Source organism: Lithobates pipiens, unplaced genomic scaffold (assembly GCF_037356315.1).
Source record: "Lithobates pipiens isolate NorthernLeopardFrog02 unplaced genomic scaffold, aLitPip1_a1.2 Scaffold_30, whole genome shotgun sequence".
NCBI classification, from domain to species: Eukaryota; Metazoa; Chordata; class Amphibia; order Anura; family Ranidae; genus Lithobates; species Lithobates pipiens.
The window spans coordinates 141,159,944-141,183,633 of NW_027507791.1; the positions used below are offsets into that span (position 1 = coordinate 141,159,944).

The window sequence follows — 23,690 nt, forward strand, 5'->3', positions numbered from 1 at the left end:
TATACATTAAAAAGTACACCAACAGGTATATATACAACCAGTATTGATGCTATGTCATATCATTCATTTGAACAGATGTTACAATATGTTAACAGTATTGTAAGTATTTTGAAATTGCATCTGTTTAACAATTTTTTGTACCCGTGTGTCACCACCTGTTTAGATACTATATAACTGTGCTACCCTGTTCCTTGCCATTTATTAGATTCTACAGAAACATTGTATCCACACACCCCTGAAGAAGGACACGCTTTTCCAAGCTCCGAAACGCGTAGGGTGTTTCTGTTCAAATGAATGATACGACATAGCATCAATACTGGTTGTATATATACCTGTTGGTGTACTTTTTAATGTATTCTGTATATTCAATTACCTATTGTTGGTTTTATGTAATAAAATAATTTGTATACTATTATAATTTGTACGTGCCTAAAAGTCCACCCCCAGGGGACCCCCTCTTCTTTGTTGTGATTTTTAGGATGAGGCGCAACAAATTTACGTGACCATGTCATACCCTCTCTTTTGTTTCTGCCTGAATATCTGCACATTTGAGTACTGCGCCATTCACTTTATGCTGAACACACATTCTTCTATATGCATTGTGTTGCCCTGTTCACAATAGTGATGGGAAGTCCGGATCTTTAAAGTGAATCGGTTCATTTCGAACTGCTCACTGAAATGAACCGATTCAATGAATCGATTCTTTGGTTCACTTGCTGAGTCTACTGACAAGCAAGTGAACCGAAGCTCTGATTCAACCATATTAAATGATTAGAATCAGAAGAGTGATTCACACAGAAGGTTGGCAGGTCCTGGGGATGTTTACTTTGATTAACCACTTCAGCCCCGGACCAATTAACAGCCTAAGGACCAGAGGTCTTTTTACAATTTTGCACTGCACTGCTTTAACTGGTAATTGCGCGGTCATGCAATGTTGTACCTAAACGAAATTTGCATCCTTTTCTTCCCACAAATAGAGCTTTCTTTTGGTGGTATTTGATTGCCTCTGCGATTTTTATTTTTTGCGATATAAATGGAAAAAGACCGAAATTTTTGAGAAGAAAATATATTTTCTACTTTTTGTTATCAGAAAAATCGAATAAACTAAATTTTAGTCATACATTTAGGGCAAAATGTATTCAGCCACATGTCTTTAGTAAAAAAAAATGTCAATAAGCGTATATTTTTGGGTTTTCGCAAAAGTTATAGTGTCTACAAACTAGAGTACATTTTCTGGAATTTACACAGCTTTTAATTTATGACTGCCTATCTCATTTCTTGAGGTGCTAAAATGGCAGGGCAGTACAAACCCCCCCCCCAAATGACCCCATTTTGGAAAGTAGACACCCCAAGGAAATTTCTCAGAGGCATGTTGAGCCCATTGAATATTTTTTTTTTGTCCCAAGTGATTGAATAATGACACACAAAAAAAAAAAAGTTTACAAAAAGTTGTCACTAAATGATATATTGCTCACACATGCCATAGTTATATGTGGAATTGCACCCCAAAATATATTCTGCTGCTTCTCCTGAGTACGGGGATACCACATATGTGGGACTTTTTGGGAGTCTAGCCACGTATGGCACCCCGAAAACCAATCACTGCCTTCAGGATTTCTAAGGGTGCAAATTTTTGATTTCACTCCTCACTACCTATCACAGTTTCGAAGGCCATAAAATGCCAAAATAACACAACCCCCCCCCCCCCCCAAATGACCCCATTTTGGAAAGTAGACACCCCAAAGAAATTTCTGAGAGGCATGTTGAGCCCATTGAATTTTTTTTTTTTTTTGTCCCAAGTGATTGAATAATGACACACAAAAAAAAAAAAAAAGTTTACAAAAAGTTGTCACTAAATGATATATTGCTCACACATGCCATAGTTATATGTGGAATTGCACCCCAAACTATATTCTGCTGCTTCTCCTGAGTTCGGGGATACCACATAAGTGGGACTTTTTGGGAGTCTAGCCACGTACGGCACCCCGAAAACCAATCACTGCCTTCAGGGTTTCTAAGGGTGCAAATTTTTGATTTCACTCCTCACTACCTATCACAGTTTCGAAGGCCATAAAATGCCAAAATAACACAAAACCCCCCCAAATGACCCCATTTTGGAAAGTAGACACCCCAAGCTATTTACTGAGAGGCATGTTGAGTCCATGAAATATTTTATATTTTGCCACAAGTTGCAGGAATATTACAATTTTTTTTTTTTTTGCACAAAGTTGTCACTAAATGATATATTGCTCACACATGCTATGGGCATAAGTCAAATTACACCCCAAAATAAATTCTGCTGCTTCTCCAGAGTACGGGGATACCACATGTGGGGGACTTTTTGGGAGCCTAGCCACGTACTGGACCCCGAAAACCAAGCACTGCCTTCCGGATTTAAATATAAAACGCTACCCAAAAAAACTGTTAGCGATCGCAGAGATCAGGCCTGACTCTGCGATCGCTGTAGTTATGTGTTTAGTAAGTGACAGCGATCGATCGATACTGCACTTGGGTGGGCTGGGAGGAGAGGCAAAACGCAGGTGCTAGCAGGTATCTGGGCTGATCCCGCTAACAATGCGTTTTTTTGGAACCCTAAACTGCTGGGGACGCTAGTATAGATCTGATCAGATCAGATATTGATCTGTTCAGATTCTATACCACTACGGGAGGTTTATGCTTTGCACGTGGGTGTTAGCGGTACTGGCACTAACCTAGCGCTGCCTGGGGTGACGCAGACCCTAACCCTAAAACCTAATTGATATCACCCGCCGGGTGATCAGGGGGTTAAACCTTTATTGGGTAATAAATGGTGGGTGCCCTGATGCTATAAAAAGCAAACTAACCAGAGTCACCCGTAACACTTATACGGTGATCACTGGTGAAAGGGTTAACTAGGGGCAATCAGGGGGTTCAAATTTTTATTAGGTAGTATATGGGGTCCCTGGCGCTATATAAAAACCTGACGGGGAACCTAAATAACTAACTGGCTAACCAGCGTCACCAGTGACACTTATACTGTGATCGCTGGTGAAAGGGTTAACTAGGGGCAATCAGGGGGTTAAAACCATTATTGGGTAGTATATGGGGGTACCTAGCGCTATAAAAACCTGGCGGTGAACCTAAAAAAATAACTAGCTACCTAGCGACACTAGTGACACTAATGCAGCGATCAGAAAAATTATTGCTTAGTGACACTGGCAAAAGGGGGTGAAAGGGTTAACTAGGGGCAATCAGGGGGTTAAAACCGTTATTGGGTAGTATATCAGGGTACCTAGCACTATAAAAACCTGGCGGTGAACCTAAAAAAATAACTAGCTACCTAGCGACACTAATGCAGCAATCAGAAAAATTATCGCTTAGTGACACTGGCAAAAGGGGGTGAAAGGGTTAATTAGGGGCAATCAGGGGGTTAAAACCATTATTGGGTAGTATATCGGGGTACCTAGCGCTATAAAAACCTGGTGGTGAACCTAAAAAAAATAACTAGCTACCTAGCGACACTAATGCAGCGATCAGAAAAATGATTGCTTAGTGACACTGGCAAAAGGGGGTGAAAGGGTTAACTCTAAGGGCAATCAGGGGGTTAAATCTTTATTGGGGGGTGGTAGGGGGCTACCCTGGACCTAACACTAACTGCCCACAGTTATTACTTTTACAACTGACACTGAATGCAGTGATCAGTAAATAAATGATTACTGCAATCAGTGACACTGTGACTGGGGGGGAGGGGGGGCGGGGGGACATCGGGGGGGGGGGTTTGTGTGCCTGTGTGTTATTTAGTGTCAGTGTAGTGTTTGGTGCAGACTTACTGTGTCCTCTCCTCATAGTCCGGTCAATAAGACCGCCCCTGAGGAGAATGACATCACTTCCTCCCTGCCTGTGTATACAATACACAGTGGGAGGAAGCTTCTCATTCTCCAGGAGTGATCGAGAGGGGATGGCCAGAAACCAACGGCCATCCCCTCATCCCGGATGGCTCCTGAAGCGAACCGGACCGCCGCATCCAGCGGGAGGGGGTCCGATCAGACCCCCCACCCTCTGGAAGGCAAGCACGTACATGTACGTGCTTGTGCCTGTACATGCCATTGTAATGACGTACAATGGCATGCGGCGGTCGTTAAGTGGTTAAGTTCATCGGCACAGAGCACAAGCCTATTGTTGTCAGATTAGCTCAGTGTCATGAATTTTGGTGATACACAAAAAGCTGTGTTAGGCTGGGTTCACACTTGTGCGATGCGGGAACCCTGTGATTCCACTACGGGTTCCTGCATCACACCAGACTCGCACAACAGTTCACAATGACATATGCGAACTGCTGGGGAGTGTCATACAATGTTAATAACACCTCCATTTCAGCTTGCATGTCGCACTGCAAAGTGTCAGTTTGGACATGAATCGGATCGCACGGAACTCTCTCACTCTAGGATCATATTACCAGGCCTGCTCTGCTATGTACTGAGTGCACAGTGAACTGTTTCAAATGAATCAGTTCACTCAGATGAATCGATTCATCCAGTTCACTGAAAAGAATCGATTCAAAAGAAAGATTAGTTAATGAACTGGACATCACTAGTTCACAACACCATGGTGGACATGTAGTCTGCAGCCTCATAGTGGGTTGGTTACTTTTGGTTTTACATGTCCACAACAAGTGGCTCTGCCTCCCCCCCTCTGTACAGTCATTGCTGGCCCTGCTCGTTTCCACCTGCGATGTAGTAAAACTTCTATGAATGGAGGAGCTGCATGTAAAGAGCAGTTATGGTCTGGCTGTTGAGAGCCTATGACAGCTCCTTAGTAGTATTAACCCCTTCCACACCAGAAGATTACGGTAGGGGGGGCATGAAAAGTGGATTTAACCTAAAAGAAGAGTCAGAAGCACAAGGGACACATCCTACTGACTTTAAGGAATTTTTATTTTACAGCATTTCTATAGTGCCAACAGTTTCTGCAGTGCTTTACAAAATTAAGTTATGTCCCTTGTGCTTATTTTTATTTTATATTGTCCACATATGGCACCTGTTCACTCCAATGCGTTGTAATAAATTATACGCATGTTTGAAAACAGTGTTTTTAGCGTGTTACGTTAAAAGTGAATGCAGCGCTTAATGTGTTTTCATCCCTGGTCACCTAGCAGAAAGTTGACCTGTGACTCAAAAAACACGTGGTGTGTTTCCATTGACTATAATAGATGGTCTTTTTTTTGTGCATTTTCCAAGCAGGGCACTAAAGATGCAGCAAGCAGGACTTTTCAAAAATGCAGCATGTGAAAACTTAGTGATTGTAACAGTTTTTTTTTTTTAAATAAAAAACACATCATGCTTACCTCCACTGTGCAGCTTGTTTTGCATAGAGTGGCCCTGATCCTCATCTTCTGGGGTTCTCCGTCAGCTCCTCCCCACATCAGATAACCCCTTAGGAAAAGCGCTCTCCCAAGGAGGTTACCTTGCGGGCGCGCTCACGAGTCCAGCATTCGGTGTCCATAGCTACCGAATGTATGACTCGGCCCTGCCCTCCACATCATTGGATTTGATAGCAGCGGGAGACAATGGCATCACTGCTATCAATCTAGCCAATCAGGACAGCTAGAGCTGATATGCTCATCCCTGGCATGAGAAAAAGGGTTTCAGTAAGTAAAATGGGGGCACGGGGGGGGGGTGGGGGCTGCTTCACTGCAAGAGGTTTTTCATCTCAATGCAATGGGTTTAGAACCCCTTTAAGATATGATGTAAAAGGACTATTTTTCATGTGCTTTTGCTATGCTGGGGAGGTACATTTTCGATGCATTCTAGTGTGTTTTTTTAACCACTTCAGCCCGGAATTATTTACCTCAAACAAAATTGATGTCCTTCTCCCCCCCACAAATAGTTTCTTTTGGTGGTATTTGATCATCTCTTTGGTTTTTTTATACAAAAAAAATAATACATACTACATATCTAACAAAAAAAAGTAAAACAAATGTATTCATCAGTTTAGGCCAATATGTATTCTTCTACATATTTTTGGTAAAAATGTTTTTTCCAATAAGTGTATATTGATGGGTTTGTGCAAAAGTTATAGCATCTACAAAATGGGGGATAGATTTAGGTTTTTTTTGTTTTTTTTTACTGGTAATGGCGGCGATCTGCGATTTTTAGCGGGGCTGACACATTGCGGTGGACAAATCTGACCCTAAGTGACACTTTTTGGGGACCAGTAATGCTAATACAGTGATCAGTGCTAAAAAAAATGCACTGATCAATGTACAGTGGTACCTTGGATTACGAGCATAATTAGTTCCAGAAAGATGCTTGTAATCCAAAGCACTTGTATATCAAAGCGAATGTCCCTATAGAAGTCAATGGAATCTCAAATAAATTGTTCCTTCTATTGTATGCAGTACCACATGTGGCCAGAGGTGGGGGGCACCGGAGACACTCAGAAACTACTAGAGTGTCACCGCAGAGGCTTGAATCTTGCTAGTTTTCCAAGACAATGCTCAGACTGGCAGGGAAGGAGTTAACACTAGGGGCGCTCAAAGGGTTAACTGTGTTCCCTGCATGTATGTGTGTGTGGGCCAACAGAGAGATCGTTTGGCAGACCAGAAAGAAACTCTACCTTATATCCTGATGAAACCAGTTTGCAGACCCACTAGTCAGAAAGTAGGGATGTCCACCGGGCTGCAAACTCCCGAAGGCGACCCCCCACCCGAGAGTTCGGCGGGGGCAAACCTCCATGCACTAACAGATTTGCTCGCAGGCTTGTGAAACCAGGGACGCTTTTGTCCCTCAGCAGGCACCTTGTCGGACTGGGAATGCTTACCTGTCGACCCAGGCGGACGAAAAATGTGAACGGAAAAGGAGGGCCCTTGCTCCTTACCTTTTCTGGACTGTGGGAGAAATGTACCCTTTACACCCAGTAACATTCTTAATAATGCCATCCAGCGAGGCTCCACATTGCTTCTCTCCCTGGAAGGGCAAGTCTGCCAGTGCTTTCTTAGATGCCTGGTCCGCAGACCAACATTTCATCTAAATCAGGTGACGTAGCACTACTGATACAGAGGTTCTAGAGAGCATGGGGGTTGTATCTAAGGCTGCATCACAGACATACTTAAGGCCCTGCACCAACTGTTCTGCCAGCTCCACACAATCCAGGGAAGCCTGTTGCTTCTCCAGTCACGGATCAACAATTTTGCCCATTTAGTAAGCATCTGTGACACCAGGGCCGTGGCTAACACTGGCCCCAATGCTGACCCTACCACTGTAAACATGGACCAGGCAACCACCTCGGCCCTTCCACCAGAATCATGGTTAACTTATTTAACCTGGATACCGGGGGGGGGTCAACAATCGGAGAAGATGTCAATTTTTTCAGGAAACTCTCCTCAAAGGGGTAATGCACCGCCATGCATTTTGGTACTGAAAAGGCCCACTGCGGTTTTCTCCACTCCATGTAAATAAACTTATCAAATTAAGTTGGGTAAGGAAACACGTTATCCGTCCACTGTAGATGCCCCTGCCGTATCCTCCAGCTTTAGGGTCAGATGGGGCATGTCATGGCCAACCCAGCACGCGTAGCTAAGGTCTGCTCACGCTCGATGGCCAGACTGGGGAGACTACCAGGATCTATATTAACCAGCCTGTCACCCAGCTTTTGATTGTAGATGACAGGAATCAAAAATGCAGAAAAATTCCCAGGACCTTCTACAATAGGCAGAAAAAAAACTGAGCTGCTGGATGCAGTGTGAGGGGTTATAGCCAGTAGGACCGCCCCTTAGGCGGTACTGTGCAAGTGCTGCTGTTTTTAACACTTTCTTCCTAGTCCTCTCCTAAAGGGGCGATATAACCCTAAGGTCAAGATGAAGATGCAGTGTCTGTCAACGAACGAAAGAGAAATTACTTAGTTACGAAATTTACCGACAGAAAAAAAAAAAGTAAAAAAAAAAATTTCTCTTTTTCAAAATCTTTGGTCTTTTTTGTGTAAAAAATAGAAAAACTCAGCAGTGATTAAACACCACCAAAATAAAGCTCTATTTGTGTGAAGAAAATTATAAAAAAAATTGTTTGGGTACAGTGTAGCATGACTGTGCAATTGTCATTCAAAATGCCACAGCACTGAAAAATGGCTTGAGCAGGAAGGGGGTGTTAGTGCCTGGTAGGCAAGTGGTTAACCACTTCAATACAGGGCACTTTCGCCCCCTTCCTTCCCAGCCCAATTTTCAGCTTTCAGCGCTCTAGCGCTTTCAGTGACAATTGCGCGGTCATGCTACACTGTACCCAAATGAAATTTTTATCATTTTGTTCGCACAAATAGAGCTTTATTTTGGTGGTATTTATTCACGACTCCGTTTTTTATTTTTTGCGATATAAGCGCAAAAAAGCGGAAATTTGGAAAAAAAAAACAATATTTTCTTTTTTCTACTTCAATAAAAATCCAATAAAATCAAATTTTGTCATAAATTTAAGCCAAAATGTATTCTGCTACATGTTTTTGGTAAAAAAAAATCCGTTAAGTGTATAATAATTGGTTTGTGTGATCACGGACATATGTACGCAAATGATCATGTACATATGTGTGCAGGTGATCACGTACATATGTGTGCAGATAATCATTGGGACATGTGATTTTAGTGGGACATATGTGGGGGACATGTTTTTATTATTAGGGACATGTGTTTTTATTATTTGGGGACATGTATGTTTTGGGGACATGTGTGGGGACATTGTGTTTATACTGTGTGATGTGTTTACTGTGTGGTGTGTTTACTGTGTACACTAGACTGGTGATCAGTGAGTAAAAAGCTGTAAAAAGCAGCTCATACTCACTGATCATCAGCCGGCTGCAGCGATCTGCTCTCCTCTCCACAGCGATGACTTCTGTGTGAGGAGAGGAGGAGCCGATTGCCTAGCAACCGGCTGTTTGTTTACATCACATGACGGCCGTGATTGGACACGGCCGTCATGTGATCAGGAGGGCCAATCACAGAGCCCTCCTGCCGATCTGAGATGCGCCGTGTCCGGGTGACACGGGCGCATCGGGATCGCGCCGCTGTGCGGGCGCGATCCCGCTACTCCTGAATGACGTTCCTGAACGTCCTATCAGGAGTAGGCGGCTCCCACCCGGCCGTATATGTGCATTGGCCGGGTGGGAAGTGGTTAAATAAGGACGTGTGTTCCAATGCGTTTAGGTGTGTCCAGGTGAGTTTTACAGCTTTCCAGTACAGTAACAAATGCAACACTTTCTACTTTTTTTTTCTGGAACTGCAAGCACTGGTGTGAACTATGATATTGAAAACCATAACCTACATTCCCTGCATTTTTGATGCAAAAAAAAAAAAAGCACCTTTACCAGACTGTTCACACCACATGCAGTCTGGTGCATCAGTGTCTTAAGCCCCATACACACTATCAGATTTTCTGCAGATTTTTTCCTTCAGATTTACCAAAACCATATAAAATGAGGTAAAACCTTAGGCGTTTCAATTTGTATGCAATCAGGCAGGTCCTTGCACTACATGGTTTTGGTAAATCTGAAGGAAATAATCAGCAGAAAATCTGATAGTGTGTATGGAGCTTTAAAACACTTGCTTCAGTGCAAGCCAAGGGGGCATTTCCGCAGCTTCCTCTTGTGTTTGTAGTAGAGTACTACAGTACTTTTACCTAAAATTTATATTTTTCAGACAACCACTGATGTCTTATGAGATGTTTTTCCTGTCACTGCGCCAGGCCTAATATTCTACTCCTTCTTACAGCATTATTCACCAAAGCACGAGCCCGCACAGGTACGCGCACGCAATGACCCATTTGCTCTTTTTTTTTTTCCCCCTGGTGCTACGTCCATGTGGAAGTTACACGCCCTCTGTACTTTTGGATCAGATCAATTACCAAGGTGAACGTACTACGTCACTTCCCCCACTAAGTCTCGTGACGATTCTCCGAGATTTCCTTGTTCGATGGAGTGACGTCACCTCAGCCGGGCAGCCATCTCCTCTGCACAGGACAGGCTCGCTCAATCGAGATGCCTAGCTGGTCGATGCGGACCCCTTTGAAACCTTTGTGAAACGTCGTCTTATTGCAATAATAAACCCGCGGCCATATATATTCCGACATTAGTTCTGTCTGGCTGCAGCCAGCCGGTCTTTCTGCAGCCGCTGGTTATCGGGAGGGGTAGAGGAGAAGAGATGCAGCTCGATTACTTTGGCCTGGGTAATGGCGCCGCTCCCCCCCGCCATGGCTCCCTGTCTCTCTGCTAGCTCAGAGAAGGAGAGTGGCCGCTGCCTGCAGGAACTAACCAGGCCGGGCTCGCTCCGAGCAAGCCCCGATATCCAGCGGCCCGAACCGGCGCCTGGGGAGGAGACCTGAGGTGAGGCCTTGGGGGGAGCGGGAGGAGCCGACACGGCTCCTAATGCCACGAAATGGAGCAGCTGCCGCTTACAAAACGCGCTGCGTCATACGGGCCCGGATTAGGGCGAGGAAGCTGAGGGCGTCTCGGGCTTGGTTGTAGGCAGAAGTGGATGAAGGCAGTAAAGGGGACTGTGCGACACCTGAAAGGGGGGCCGAGTGGGAGGAGAAGCAGGGCCACATGTGGGGGAACCCACACTGCTCTCCTCATTTAATTCATTTTCTCTTGGCCGAGGAGCCCCTGGAGAGAAGGAGGCTTGGATAGAATAGGATTTGTTTATGATTTGTCCCTGGCCTGTACAAATTACAGGGTGAGCGGGCTAGAATTAGACCTCCTCTACTTTGTGCATGGGACACCACTGCTCATTGGTGGAGACGAGGGGGGGACGCCACTGCTCATTGGTGGAGACGAGGGGGGGACGCCACTGCTCATTGGTGGAGACGAGGGGGGGACGCCACTGCTCATTGGTGGAGACGAGGGGGGGACGCCACTGCTCATTGGTGGAGGCGAGGGGGGGACGCCACTGCTCATTGGTGGAGGCGAGGGGGACGCCACTGCTCATTGGTGGAGGCGAGGGGGGGACGCCACTGCTCATTGGTGGAGGCGAGGGGGGGACGCCACTGCTCATTGGTGGAGGCGAGGGGGGGACGCCACTGCTCATTGGTGGAGGCGAGGGGGGGACGCCACTGCTCATTGGTGGAGGCGAGGGGCCGACGCCACTGCTCATTGGTGGAGGCGAGGGCCGACGCCACTGCTCATTGGTGGAGGCGAGGGGCCGACGCCACTGCTCATTGGTGGAGGCGAGGGGCGGACGCCACTGCTCATTGGTGGAGGCGAGGGCGGACGCCACTGCTCATTGGTGGAGGCGAGGGGGGGACGCCACTGCTCATTGGTGGAGGCGAGGGGGGACGCCACTGCTCATTGGTGGAGGCGAGGGGGGGACGCCACTGCTCATTGGTGGAGGCGAGGAGGGGACGCCACTGCTCATTGGTGGAGGCGAGGAGGGGACGCCACTGCTCATTGGTGGAGGCAGAGGAGGGGACGCCACTGCTCATTGGTGGAGACGAGGGGGGGGGACGCCACTGCTCATTGGTGGAGACGAGGGGGGGGACGCCACTGCTCATTGGTGGAGACGAGGGGGGGGACGCCACTGCTCATTGGTGGAGACGAGGGGGGGGGGACGCCACTGCTCATTGGTGGAGACGAGGGGGGGGGGACGCCACTGCTCATTGGTGGAGACGAGGGGGGGGGACGCCACTGCTCATTGGTGGAGACGAGGGTGGGGGACGCCACTGCTCATTGGTGGAGACGAGGGGGGGGACGCCACTGCTCATTGGTGGAGACGAGGGGGGGGGAGCCACTGCTCATTGGTGGAGACGAGGGGGGGGACGCCACTGCTCATTGGTGGAGACGAGGGGGGGGGACGCCACTGCTCATTGGTGGAGACGAGGGGGGGGACGCCACTGCTCTTGGTGGAGACGCAGGGGGGGACGCCACTGCTCATTGGTGGAGACGAGGGGGGGGACGCCACTGCTCATTGGTGGAGACGAGGGGGGGGACGCCACTGCTCATTGGTGGAGACGAGGGGGGGGACGCCACTGATCTATGGAGGAGACGGGGGGGGGGGGGGACGCCACTGATCTATGGAGGAGACGAGTGGGGGGGGGGGCGCCACTGATCTATGAGGAGACGAGGGGGGGGGACGCCACTGATCTATGGAGGAGACGAGGGGGGGGACAGCACACATATCATGAGATGAGAGGTGTCCTAGAACCAGAACCTTTACCCTGAGCAGCATTACCCTTTTTTTCGGGGGGGGGGGGGGGGGGGGGGGGGAGAGTTCCCTTTTTCACTGGTACTTGCTCTTCCTCAATGCTCGCCTAGGCAGAATGATGTAGTCCTTGTCCCACACCCAGTACTGTAGCTTCTGACTTTTATTACTTTAATAGCACAGTGAGGTTTCTGTTTAAATTGATATTGAAGAATACTTTTTTTAAAATTATAAATTAAAAGCTGTTATACTTACCTCCTCTGTGCATGCTCCTTAGCCAGGCTATGTGCAACCTTTGACACACACTGCACTGGTAAGCCACGCCCCTCCCTCCTCTTAAGAGTTTTTTTTTTAACCCCTTTACTTTTCAGCCAAGGAAGATGCCATCTTGGCCTCAGTTTGATTCGCAAGTGCCATTGTTTGACAGTTTGGTTGAGAACACAAGCAAATGTGACAGCATTCCCCGTATGCTGGGAATATAACTGTTTATTTTTTAAACTGTTAAATCTATGGGTTTGGTTTTGCTTTAACGTACAGCATCAGGAGTATATGACTCCCGCTGCTGCCTTAGTCTCCAGTAAGACCAGGAAGAGAGGAGAGTGGTGCTGCGGCCAGATGAATCAAGTGTTTGGGGATGAGGTGGGGACAGTTAGTGGTGTGCTTTTTGCCTCAATCCAGAGAAGGCAGGGATCAGTAACCCTTTTCCATTTAAAGCGGTAGTAAACCCGCAAATTTTTTTTCTTTTTTTTAAACCTTCAAAGCAAAAGGCATAATGAGCTAGTATGCACCGCATACTAGCTCATTATGAAATACTTACCTTAGAACGAGGCCCCGACATCTAGCCCGATCCACGCCGAGGGAGCTGACGTGCTCCCTCTGCGTTTCTTCCGGGTATCGCGGCTCCGGCGCTGTGAGTGGCCGGAGCCGCGATATCGTCACTCCCGCGCATGCGCGCGGGAGATTTCAGTCCAGCCGATCGGCCGCTGCCGGATTTTCACGGCGAGAACCCCCTTGTGCGCATGCGCCGCTGCAGTCAGCGGCGCATACCGAGGGGAATATCTCCTAAACTGTACAGGTTTAGGAGATTTTTTTTTACCTACAGGTAAGCCTTATTATAGGCTTTCCTGTAGGTAAAAGTTAAAAAAGTGAGCATACAACCACTTTAAGGGACGGATTCAGTGTATGTGAATGCATGAAGGGCCACATTCACCTGCTAATAAATTAAGATAATAATAATTTTAACATAGTAATCATAACCGTACAGGTTTTTACTCACTTTAACCACTTCAGACCCGGACCAATTGTCAGCGTAAGGACCAGAGGTCTTTTTACAATTTCGCACTGCACTGCTTTAACTGGTAATTGCGCGGTCATGCAATGTTGTACCCAAACGAAATTTGCGTCCTTTTCTTCCCACAAATAGAGCTTTCTTTTGATGGTATTTGATTGCCTCTGCGATTTTTATTTTTTGCGATATAAATGGAAAAAGACCGAAAATTTCGAGAAAAAAATATATTTTCTACTTTGTTATAAGAAAAATCGAATAAACTCAATTTTAGTCATACATTTAGGGCAAAATGTATTCAGTCACATGTCTTTAGTAAAAAAAAATGTCAATAAGCGTATATTTATTGGTTTTCGCAAAAGTTATAGCGTCTACAAATTAGAGTACATTTTCTGGAATTTACACAGCTTTTAATTTATGACTGCCTATCTCATTTCTTGAGGTGCTAAAATGGTAGGGCAGTACAACCCCCCCCCCCCCCCCAAATGACCCTATTTTGGAAAGTAGACACCCCAAGGAAATTGCTGAGAGGCATGTTGAGCCCATTTGAATATATATATTTTTTTTTTGTCCCAAGTGATTGAATAATGACACAAAAAAAGTTTACGAAAGGTTGTCACTAAATGATATATTGCTCACACATGTCATAGTTATATGTGGAATTGCCCCCCCCCTAAATATATTCTGCTGCTTCTCCTGAGTACGGGGATACCACATATGTGGGACTTTTTGGGAGTCTAGCCGCGTATGGCACCCCGAAAACCAATCGCTGCCTTCAGGATTTCTAAGGGTGCAAATTTTTGATTTCACTCCTCACTACCTATCACAGTTTCGAAGGCCATAAAATGCCAAAATAGCACAAACCCCCCCCCCCCCAAATAACCCATTTTGGAAAGTAGACACCCCAAGCTATTTACTGAGAGGCCTGTTGAGTCCATGAAATATTTTATATTTTGCCACAAGTTGCAGGAATATTACAGTTTTTTTTTTTTTTTTGCACAAAGTTGTCACTAAATGATATATTGCTTTGGGCATAAGTGAAATTACACCCCAAAATAAATTCTGCTGCTTCTCCCGAGTACGGGGATACCACATGTGGGGGACTTTTTGAGAGCCTAGCCATGTACGGTACCCCGAAAACCATTCACTGCCTTCAGGATTTAAATATAAAACGCTACCAAAAAAAACCTGTTAGCGATCGCAGGGATCAGGCCTGACTGCGAAACGCTGCAGTTGTGTTTAGTGTTTTGTAAGTGACAGTGATCGATCGATACTGCACTTGGGTGGGCTGGGCAGAGGGGCAAAACGCAGGTGCTAGCAGGTACCTGGGCTGATCCCGCTAACAATGCATATTTTTGGAACCCTAAACTGCTGGGGACGCTAGTATAGATCTGATCAGTCAGATATTGATCTGTTCAGATTCTATACCACTACGGGAGGTTTATGCTTTGCACGTGGGTGTTAGCGGTACTGGCACTAACCTAGCGCTGCTGGGGCGACGCAGACCCCGACCCTAAACCTAATTGATATCACCCGCTGGGTGATCAGGGGGTTAAACCTTTATTGGGTAATAAATGGTGGGTGCCCTGATGCTATAAAAAGCAAACTAACCAGAGTCACCCGTAACACTTATACGGTGATCACTGGTGAAAGGGTTAACTAGGGGCAATCAGGGGGTTAAAATCTTTATTAGGTAGTATATGGGGATCCCTGGTGCTATATAAAAACCTGACGGGGAACCTAAATAACTAACTGGCTAACTAGCGTCACCAGTGACACTTATACAGTGATCGCTGGTGAAAGGGTTAACTAGGGGCAAGTGGGGTTAAAACCATTATTGGGTAGTATATGGGGGTACCTAGCGCTATAAAAACCTGGCGGTGAACCTAAAAAAAATAACTAGCTACCTAACGGCACCAGTGACACTAATGCAGCGATCAGAAAAACGATCGCTTAGTGATACTGGCAAAAGGGGGTGAAAGGGTTGACTAGGGGCAATCAGGGGGTTAAAACCGTTATTGGGTAGTATATCGGGGATTCCTAGCGCTTTAAAAACCTGGCGGTGAACCTAAAAAAATAACTAGCTACTTAGCGGCACCAGTGACACTAATGCAGCGATCAGAAAAATGATCGCTTAGTGACACTGGCAAAAGAGGGTGAAAGGGTTAACTCTAGGGGCAATCAGGGGGTTAAACTTTTATGGGGGGGGGGGTAGGCGGCTACCCTGGACCTAACATTAACTGCCCCGACACTTTTTACTGTGAACTGACATTAAATGCAGTGATCAATAAATAAATGATCACTACAATCAGTGACACTGACTGGGAAGGGGGCGGGGGATCGGTGGGGTTTGTGTGCCTACATGTCAGTGTAGTGTTGGTGCACACTTACTTTCACTGTTCTCCTCGTAGTCCGGTCAATAAGACCGCCCCGAGGAGAATGACATCACTTCCTCCCTGCCTGTGTTTACTATACACAGCGGAGGAAGCTTCTCATTCGCCAGGAGCGATCGAGAGGGGATGGCCAGAAACCAACGGCCAGCTTCTGAAGTGAACCGGACCGCCGCATCCAGCTTGTGCCTGTCGGTGCCATTGCACCGACATACATTGTCATGCGCCGGTCCTTAAGTGGTTAAGGTGCTTCACTAATACAACGCCAGTTCACCCTGAGGGAGCATGTGGCTGGATATTCAGATTTTATTGGAAAAACAAAAAATGGTCTCCGCTCTAAACAAAATAAATGGTGCAGATAATATAAATAATCCATAAGTGAATATCATAGAATTAATTCTGTGAATAAACACTGGTGAATAAGTGATCAGTATAAAAAAGTCCAATGTAAAGAAACAAAACTCCAAAACGTTTATATCAAATTAATGCAGATAATGACTTTGTAGCGGCCATAACCCCTTGCAGGGTGGGCTTGACTTATTGGGCTTACCAGTTACCTTCTCGTGGCCTGCTCTTCCACATCTAGAGGTTCTCAGGGTGGATACCCAACGACTTGACACAGATGAAGTCCTCCTTAAAAGGTTTTATTTTGCATCAAGAACCTTCAAATAACAGTCTCTTAGGGAACAGAGGGCACGGATGAAGAACTCAGGCACCTTGAACTACAGGTGTAGCAAAGTCTATATTTCCACCCAGAGAGTAGCCACTCGCAGCTGGGTACTTCAAGGCTGAACAGATTTCTAGCAAGGGATCATGGCAGTCAGCACGTTGACTCAAACTTGATTAAGGAAGTGGAAGTAAACCTTCCTATCGTTTTCAGTCAAGGAAGCCGCCATCTTGGCCTCTAATCATTTTTCAACTGCCATAATGCTGCACATGTGATCAGTTATGACACCAGCCATTGGATGGTTTGAAAGTTTGGTTGAGAGCACAACCAATGTGAAAGTTAGCATTTCCGGCATGCCGGGAATGCAAGTGTTTTTTGAAACTGGATTTACTCCCGCTTTAATCAACTAAGGGTGAACAGGAACCTTTTCCGCCGTATCTGGAACGTTTACCGTCTCCTCAATGGTACTGGAAAAGTGTGAATTCGCCACTGCCCTTCCCAACTCAGTAACTAGGCACTTCTCAGGATGCCACTTGCCGGCCCTCCTCCAAAGAGTCCTCCCCCGGTCACTTCCACGAGCTGTGGTGTCCCTCCAAGCTGAGAGCACACCCGGACACTTTGAATCCTCCCTCAGTTACTGCTCCTCGCACCAGCCGTGTCCGAGACTCGGGAACAGACGTATCCCTACCCCAGGCCAGACGGGTCTACCAGGGGCCATTAACAGAAACATGTTGCGGGATGTCGAACACCTCGTGCCCGGGACACCTCATGGGGCTACCCTGGTCCTGGAACCAGAACAGACCACACAGGGCTCACGAACACCTCTCCCTGAACACGTGACCAACACCGTCTAAGTACCCCCCTCCCAGACTCCTCAGCGGGCCCCAACACTCCACTGATTGGCTCAGAGAAGGCCGATACCCAAACATCCAACCAGACCTGGTTCTGGCCCGTCATGTGCACATCACTGTCCACATGACCAGGCAGAACTTCTAAACACAGCCTGGCCAGATTGGTGTTAAGGCCCACCTACATAATCAACCCTCAGAACCTTTATTGTTCTGAGGCAAAAACTAAATTTTCATGCGTATGACATTTTGTCCAAAATGTCATCCGCTACACTTATATTCAGTTCCAAAAACCCTGTGACTTTTCAGGCAAAACAAATTGTGACTTTATTTGTGAACCCACCACTGCATATATTGTGCGCTTACCAGCTGGCAGGCAACCGATGCCTGTAACTAGCGCCCAGCTTGGGCCTTTCCTTCAATAGGTATCCAGTCACTGGTCCAATCGGCATGTCTGTGGAGTGATCTCCCAACTTGGACAGCAGCAGACCTGAGTTCCAGATGCAGGCTTGAATGCAGCTCATTGTATGGCGGATCAAATGTGGCCAATTTGGTCACCTTTGCCAGTCCAATGTGAATATCCAAGTTCTCTCAAGCTATCCCCTAGGATCGGAAGTGGGGGGGGGGGGGGGGGGGTTACATGTACATTCTTGAGGTCCGTATGCTTCCTCTGGATTCTGGTGTTCCCATATTCTGCTTATACAATCCAACTGAAGAAGTTGCAAGGCAGGCAAGGAGCTCAGAGGTGAAGTTTATTCCAGCAGGGTGTCTGGGCTGTGATAGTCCACAGTGAGAGGTGCTGAGCTGGGTGACAACCTTCAGGGTGCTGCTGAGCTAAGAGGAGGATAATGGATCTTCCCTTACATAGTGACACCCAAGTCATTCATCTGTGTCAGTGGGCACCCAAAAGATCAGAGAGAGGATCTCCAGCAAACACAGCTGTCAAGATAGCATGGTCTGGAGATGGAGTCCCCAATAGCCGCCCCCCCCCCCCATTGTAGTGTCCACTATTGCCCTTCACCTCACTCCCATAGTGTCCTCTTCCCCCTCCCTCCAAAGCAGTGTCCTCTGCACACCACCCTACACACATGAATACACACTAGAGTAGATGTGCATGATGGCCAGTCAGCTTCTAAATTCAGTTTGTTCAGTTAAGCTTTAAGAAAACCTCAAAGCTGATTGGTTTCTATGCAGTTTTGGCACTCTCCAGTTTTAGTAAATAACCCCCACTGTGTAGGTAGAACTCTCTTACCTTACACAGGTGGACAGCAGAGCAGAGATCGGTCGGCATCACAGGGCAGGAACTGCTGAGGTAATTTTTCACATTAACAGGCTGATGATTGGTTTCTAGGATTGCCTGGCAACCAATAACCTATTGTTTAATGTAAAAAGTTAAAGTGGTTGTAAACCCTTACAAACCACTTTGACCTACAGGTAAGCCTAGATTAAGGCTTACCTGTAGGTCCAAGAAATATCTCCTAAACCTATACGGTTTAGGAGATATTTGCCCGAACACAGGCACCGCTGTCTATGGCGCATGCGCCGTAGACAGCAGCACACAGGCGCACTGAGCGCGGCATTTACAACAACGGAGCTGCCGCGCGTGTCGGCTCCCGTGCGCATGCGCGGGAGTGACGTCATCGCGGCTCCGCCGAATGACAGCGGCGGAGCTGCGAGACCCCACCGAAAAGATGGATGTGCCGGACTACAGGGGACAGCGGTGACATTGCTGGGTCCTGTGTCAGGTAAGTGACACATAATGGGCTACTATGCGATGCATAGTAGTCCATTATGCTTTGCCTTTGCAGGGAATGAAAGAGGAAGTAAACCCATCAGGGTTTACTTCCTCTTGAACTTCAGAAATTCCTGCCCCCATCCAGCCCTGTGATACTGGCCGCTGTCCAATGAAGAGGAGATTGACAAAAGTATCCGCGGGCTGGGTGCCTGGGAAGTCATCATGGGCAATGATGGGCCAGGAGATATAGTGGTGGTGGGGCGGATGCGGCCTGCGAGTAGTAGGTTGCCAACCCCTGCAGTAAGGTAAAAGGTAATTTGACAATTAACTAGTTTAACCTCTTACTAATCACATAACATGTGCGGCTGCATGAAGAGCAGACCTCAAAGGATACTTTTCCCTTTAGTAACGTGTTACACCCGTGTTCTGCAGTTGCCTAGCACCCCCTTAAGCCAAAAAAAAGAATCTGTAAATGGAAACTGCAAGGTCCGGCAGCCTTTGTGGCTTGTAGCTTTCATTGAACTACCATGATGCTGTGACCGCTGTGGTAATTCATCCATTCTTCCTGTCAGCATGTATCGGCTTCCTCGTACGAGGTACGAGCAAGCTTATACACTGATTGTTCTGCAGGAGACCTGCATGGCATCAGCGGTCAGTGAGGTGCTGCAGATACTTAGCTTTGGTGCTACAGAGGGCTAATTTGGGTTTTTTAATTCTATCATGACAGGTGATACAAAAATCATGGTGCTGCTACTAAATGTCTTGGTGACAGCAGGCACAGGTAGCTTGTATCCAACTACCTGCCTATGATAAAAGTCTGGTATGCATAATATATCACAGTCCTGTCTGAAAATCTGCAAATTGTGTTTTAGGTCTTTTATACATCGTTTTTTTTTTTTTCCTTTAACCACTTCAATACTGGGCACTTATACACCTTCCCGCGCAGATGGATTTTGAGCTTTCAGCTCTGTCACACTTTGAATGACAATTGCGCGGTCATGCTACACCGTACCCAAGCAAAATTTTTATCATTTTGTTCCCACAAATATAGCTTTCTTTTGGTGGTATTTGATCACCTCTGGGATTTTTATTTTCTGCTAAACAAATAAAAAAAGCCAGAAAATTTTGAAAAAAAACATACATTTTTTTTTGTTTCAGTTACAAAATAAGTTTTCTCCTTCACTGATGGGCACTGATGGGCACCAATGATGTGGCGTCAATGAAGTGGCACTGATAGGCGGCACTGATAGGTGGCACGGATTGTCATGGATGGGCACTGATAGGCGGCATGGATGGGCATTGTAGTGTACAGTATTGTATAGGGATGGATGCCAATCTGTGCCAAACAATAATGCATGCCAATCAGTGATGCCCGTTGTGGGCACTGATTGGCATCCATTATGGGCATTGATTGGCATCCATTGTGGTTACTGACTGGTGGTCTAGGGGGGCATACCTGTTGCTGGGCATCCTTGGTGGTCTGGAGGCATCCCTGGTGGTCCAGTGAGGGCATCCTCAGGGGGGCTGTGCTGATAATCGATCAGCACAGACCCCCCCGTCCCCCGTCAGAGGAGCAGCCAATCGGCTCTCCTCTACTCACGTCTGACAGACGCAAGTGAGGAAAAGCTGATCACCGGCTCTTCCTATTTGCACTGTGATCAGCCGTGATTGGACACGGCTGATCACATGGTAAAGAGTCTCTGTCAGAGACTCTTTACCGAGATCGTAGTTGTGGTGTGTCAGACTGACACCCCGCAACAACGATCTTCACGATGCGCGCCCCCGGGGGCCCGCAGCAGCTTAATATTCTGATCACGTCATATGACGTCCGGTCAGAATATTAAAACCACTTTGCCACTCTCATTTTGCTATATGGCGGGCGGCAAGTGGTTAAATAAAAAATCTTGAGCTCAGAGTCTGATATGTACCAGATTAAAATTCAAAGACCCGCAGGTAGGTTAATTGACTTCTGTCCAAAATTGGCCCTAGTATATGAATAGGGACCTTGGATTGTGGGCTCCTTGAGGGTAGGGACCAATGTGAGTGTGCAATGTACAGGGATAGGGACAATTGTAGACCCTGACTCAGGTTGAACTGGATGGACTGGTGTCTTTATTCAACCTAACTATGAAAATATATATATATATATATGTATAGTAGATATTTTGTTCCTTAACCACTTGCTTACTGGGCACTTAAACACCCTTCCTGCCCAGACCAATTTTCAGCTTTCGGTGCTCTCACACTTTGAACGAAAATTACTCAGTCATATAACACTGTACCCAAATGAATTTTGTGTACTTTTTTCCCACAAATAGAGCTTTCTTTTGGTGGTATTTGACCACCTCTGAGTTATTTTTTGTGCTATAAATTAAAAAAGACCGAAAATTTGGGAAAAAAACAAATTTTTCTTAGTTTATGTGATAAAATTTAGCAAATTATAAAAAAAAATTTTCATACATTTTGGCCACAATTTATACTGCTACATATCTTTGGTAAAAATAACCCAAATTAGTGGATATTATTTGGTCTTTGTGAAAGTTAGTGTCCAGAAGCTGATTGATCACACCTGATGTACTGGTGGCCTATCTCATTTCTTGCGGCCAGGAAAGTACAAATACTTCCCAAATGACCCCTTTTTTTGAAAGTAGACATTCCAAGGTATTTACGATGCATGGTGAGGTTTTTGATGTTGTCATCATTTTCCCACAATTCTTTGCAAAATTAAGGTTTTTTTTTTCTCACAAAATTTTCATTGTAATAGGTTATTTCTCTCACATGGCATGTGTATACCACAAATGACACCCCAAAATACGTTCTGCTACTTCTGAGTATTACGATACCAAATGTGTGAGACTTTTACACAGCCTTGTCACATACAGAGGCCCAATATTGAAATAGCACCATCAGGCGTTCTAGGAGCATAAATTACACATCTCGTTTCTCAACCACCTATTACATTTTTGAAGGCCCTGGAGCACCAGGACAATGGAAACGCCCACAAAGTGACCCCAGTTTGTAAAGCTAACACCCCAACGTATAATCTATGAGGCATAATGAGTCTTTTGAATGGTTAATTTTTTTCCAGAAGTTTGGGGAAAATGTGGAAAAAAAATGAAAACGCATTTTTTTTTTTACGCAAAGTTGTCCATTTATAAGATAATTCCAACACATAGCATGTACATAGCAAAAATGACACCCCAAAATACGTTCTGCTACTCCTCCTGAGTATGGCAATACCAAATGTGTGAGACTTTTACACAGCTTGGCCACATACAGATGCCCAACATGCAAGGAACACCATCAGGTGTTCCAGGGACACATAGCATGCACATACCAAGAATTACACCCCAAAATACATTCTGCTGAGAAAAGAGTAAACAAAAGATTACCTGTGGTTTTAGCAGCGCAGTTGTCCACAGGATGATAGCACTGGTCCAGGCAGCAGGCAGGGACTTGGTCAGCAAAAGTGAACACAATTTTCCCGGCAACAGGCAGGTATACTGTCCATAGTCAATATAGGCAGCAGGCAGGGATACTGTCTATATACAGTCCAAGGTCAGTCCAGGCAGAGATTGTCAGCAGTGCCAAAATATTGGTCCTGGTAGTAGGCAGGAACATGGTCCATCCATGTGGTGTGGTCAGTCCATGCGACAGGCAGAGGCATGATGGTATAGGTCCTACAGGCAGCAGGCAGAAGTAGGGCCTCGTTCAGGACAGAATGGGGATAGGGGTAGAGGCTTCTCCCACCCAAATCTCTGAAGCCTCCGAGTCTCCAGACCCTAATCTAGGAATGAGAAAACAAATGAAATTTGTCTTCTTCATCCAAAAAAACCAGTTACAGAGCAAGCAGAGGCATAAGGGGTGTGAAGGTAAATGGCAGGAAGTGAGGGTTATGGTTACCATACTTCATTAATAATTCACTGAAGTATGGTAACGGCGGAAACAGTCACCTATGCAGAGGCCTGGTTGGGAAGGGCATTGGGCACAATAAGTGGTGTCTCTTCTCAATCCTCATTTGCTGCACACCCGACATTTTTTCTTCGGCCTGTTGGTCTGGGAGGGATTTTATCAGGAAAGTGGCGTTCAGAGAGTCTGCTAATTACATTGGATCGAATGTTTTCTGGTGGGCCCTTGGGGTATAGAAGGGCAGTGACGATTTACTCCTGGTAGCCAAGGAAGGGTATGGGTCTTTCTGTGGATTTACGATAGATTACATACGTGTTGTATATAGCCAAATTAAAGAAATAAATTGAATTTTTTTTATACCACTTGTATGTTCTTGTTGTGGCAAGGTAGGGTTCGAGCATCTGGTCGTTCAAGTCGACACCCCCCATGAACATGTACTCATGGATACAAGTTGGTTTTTGTATTGGGCCATTCCTCCTGGTGATCTCAACAAAAGTGTTGTTGTGGATCGAAGAAAGCATGTACACATCCCTTCTGTCCCTCCACTTTACAGCCAAAATTTCCTCGTTCTGTAAACTCGCCGCTTCGCCTTTTCTTAACCTTTTGTTGACGAGACTTTGAGGAAAGCCCTTCCGGTTCGTCCTTACGGTGCCACATGCTGGAGTTTGCTTTCTATGGAGGTTGCGGAACAGGGGTAAACTTGTGTAA

General features: G+C 46.2%; 1 protein-coding gene and 1 long non-coding RNA gene across 3 annotated transcripts in view; one reads left to right on the forward strand and one right to left on the reverse strand.

The window, feature by feature from the left end:
- LOC143943271 (uncharacterized) overlaps positions 1–12,452 on the reverse strand; it is a 59,061-nt gene extending 46,609 nt beyond the window's left edge. The window contains exon 1 of the long non-coding RNA XR_013264902.1: positions 12,404–12,452. This is a non-coding gene — a long non-coding RNA (uncharacterized LOC143943271). The remainder of the gene's footprint in view (positions 1–12,403) is intronic.
- The window catches only part of INO80 (INO80 complex ATPase subunit), a 392,097-nt gene continuing 378,580 nt past the window's right edge, over positions 10,174–23,690 (forward strand). For both annotated transcript variants that reach the window (XM_077464921.1, XM_077464922.1), the window contains exon 1: positions 10,174–10,338. The gene's annotated coding sequence lies outside the window, so the exon portion shown is untranslated. The remainder of the gene's footprint in view (positions 10,339–23,690) is intronic.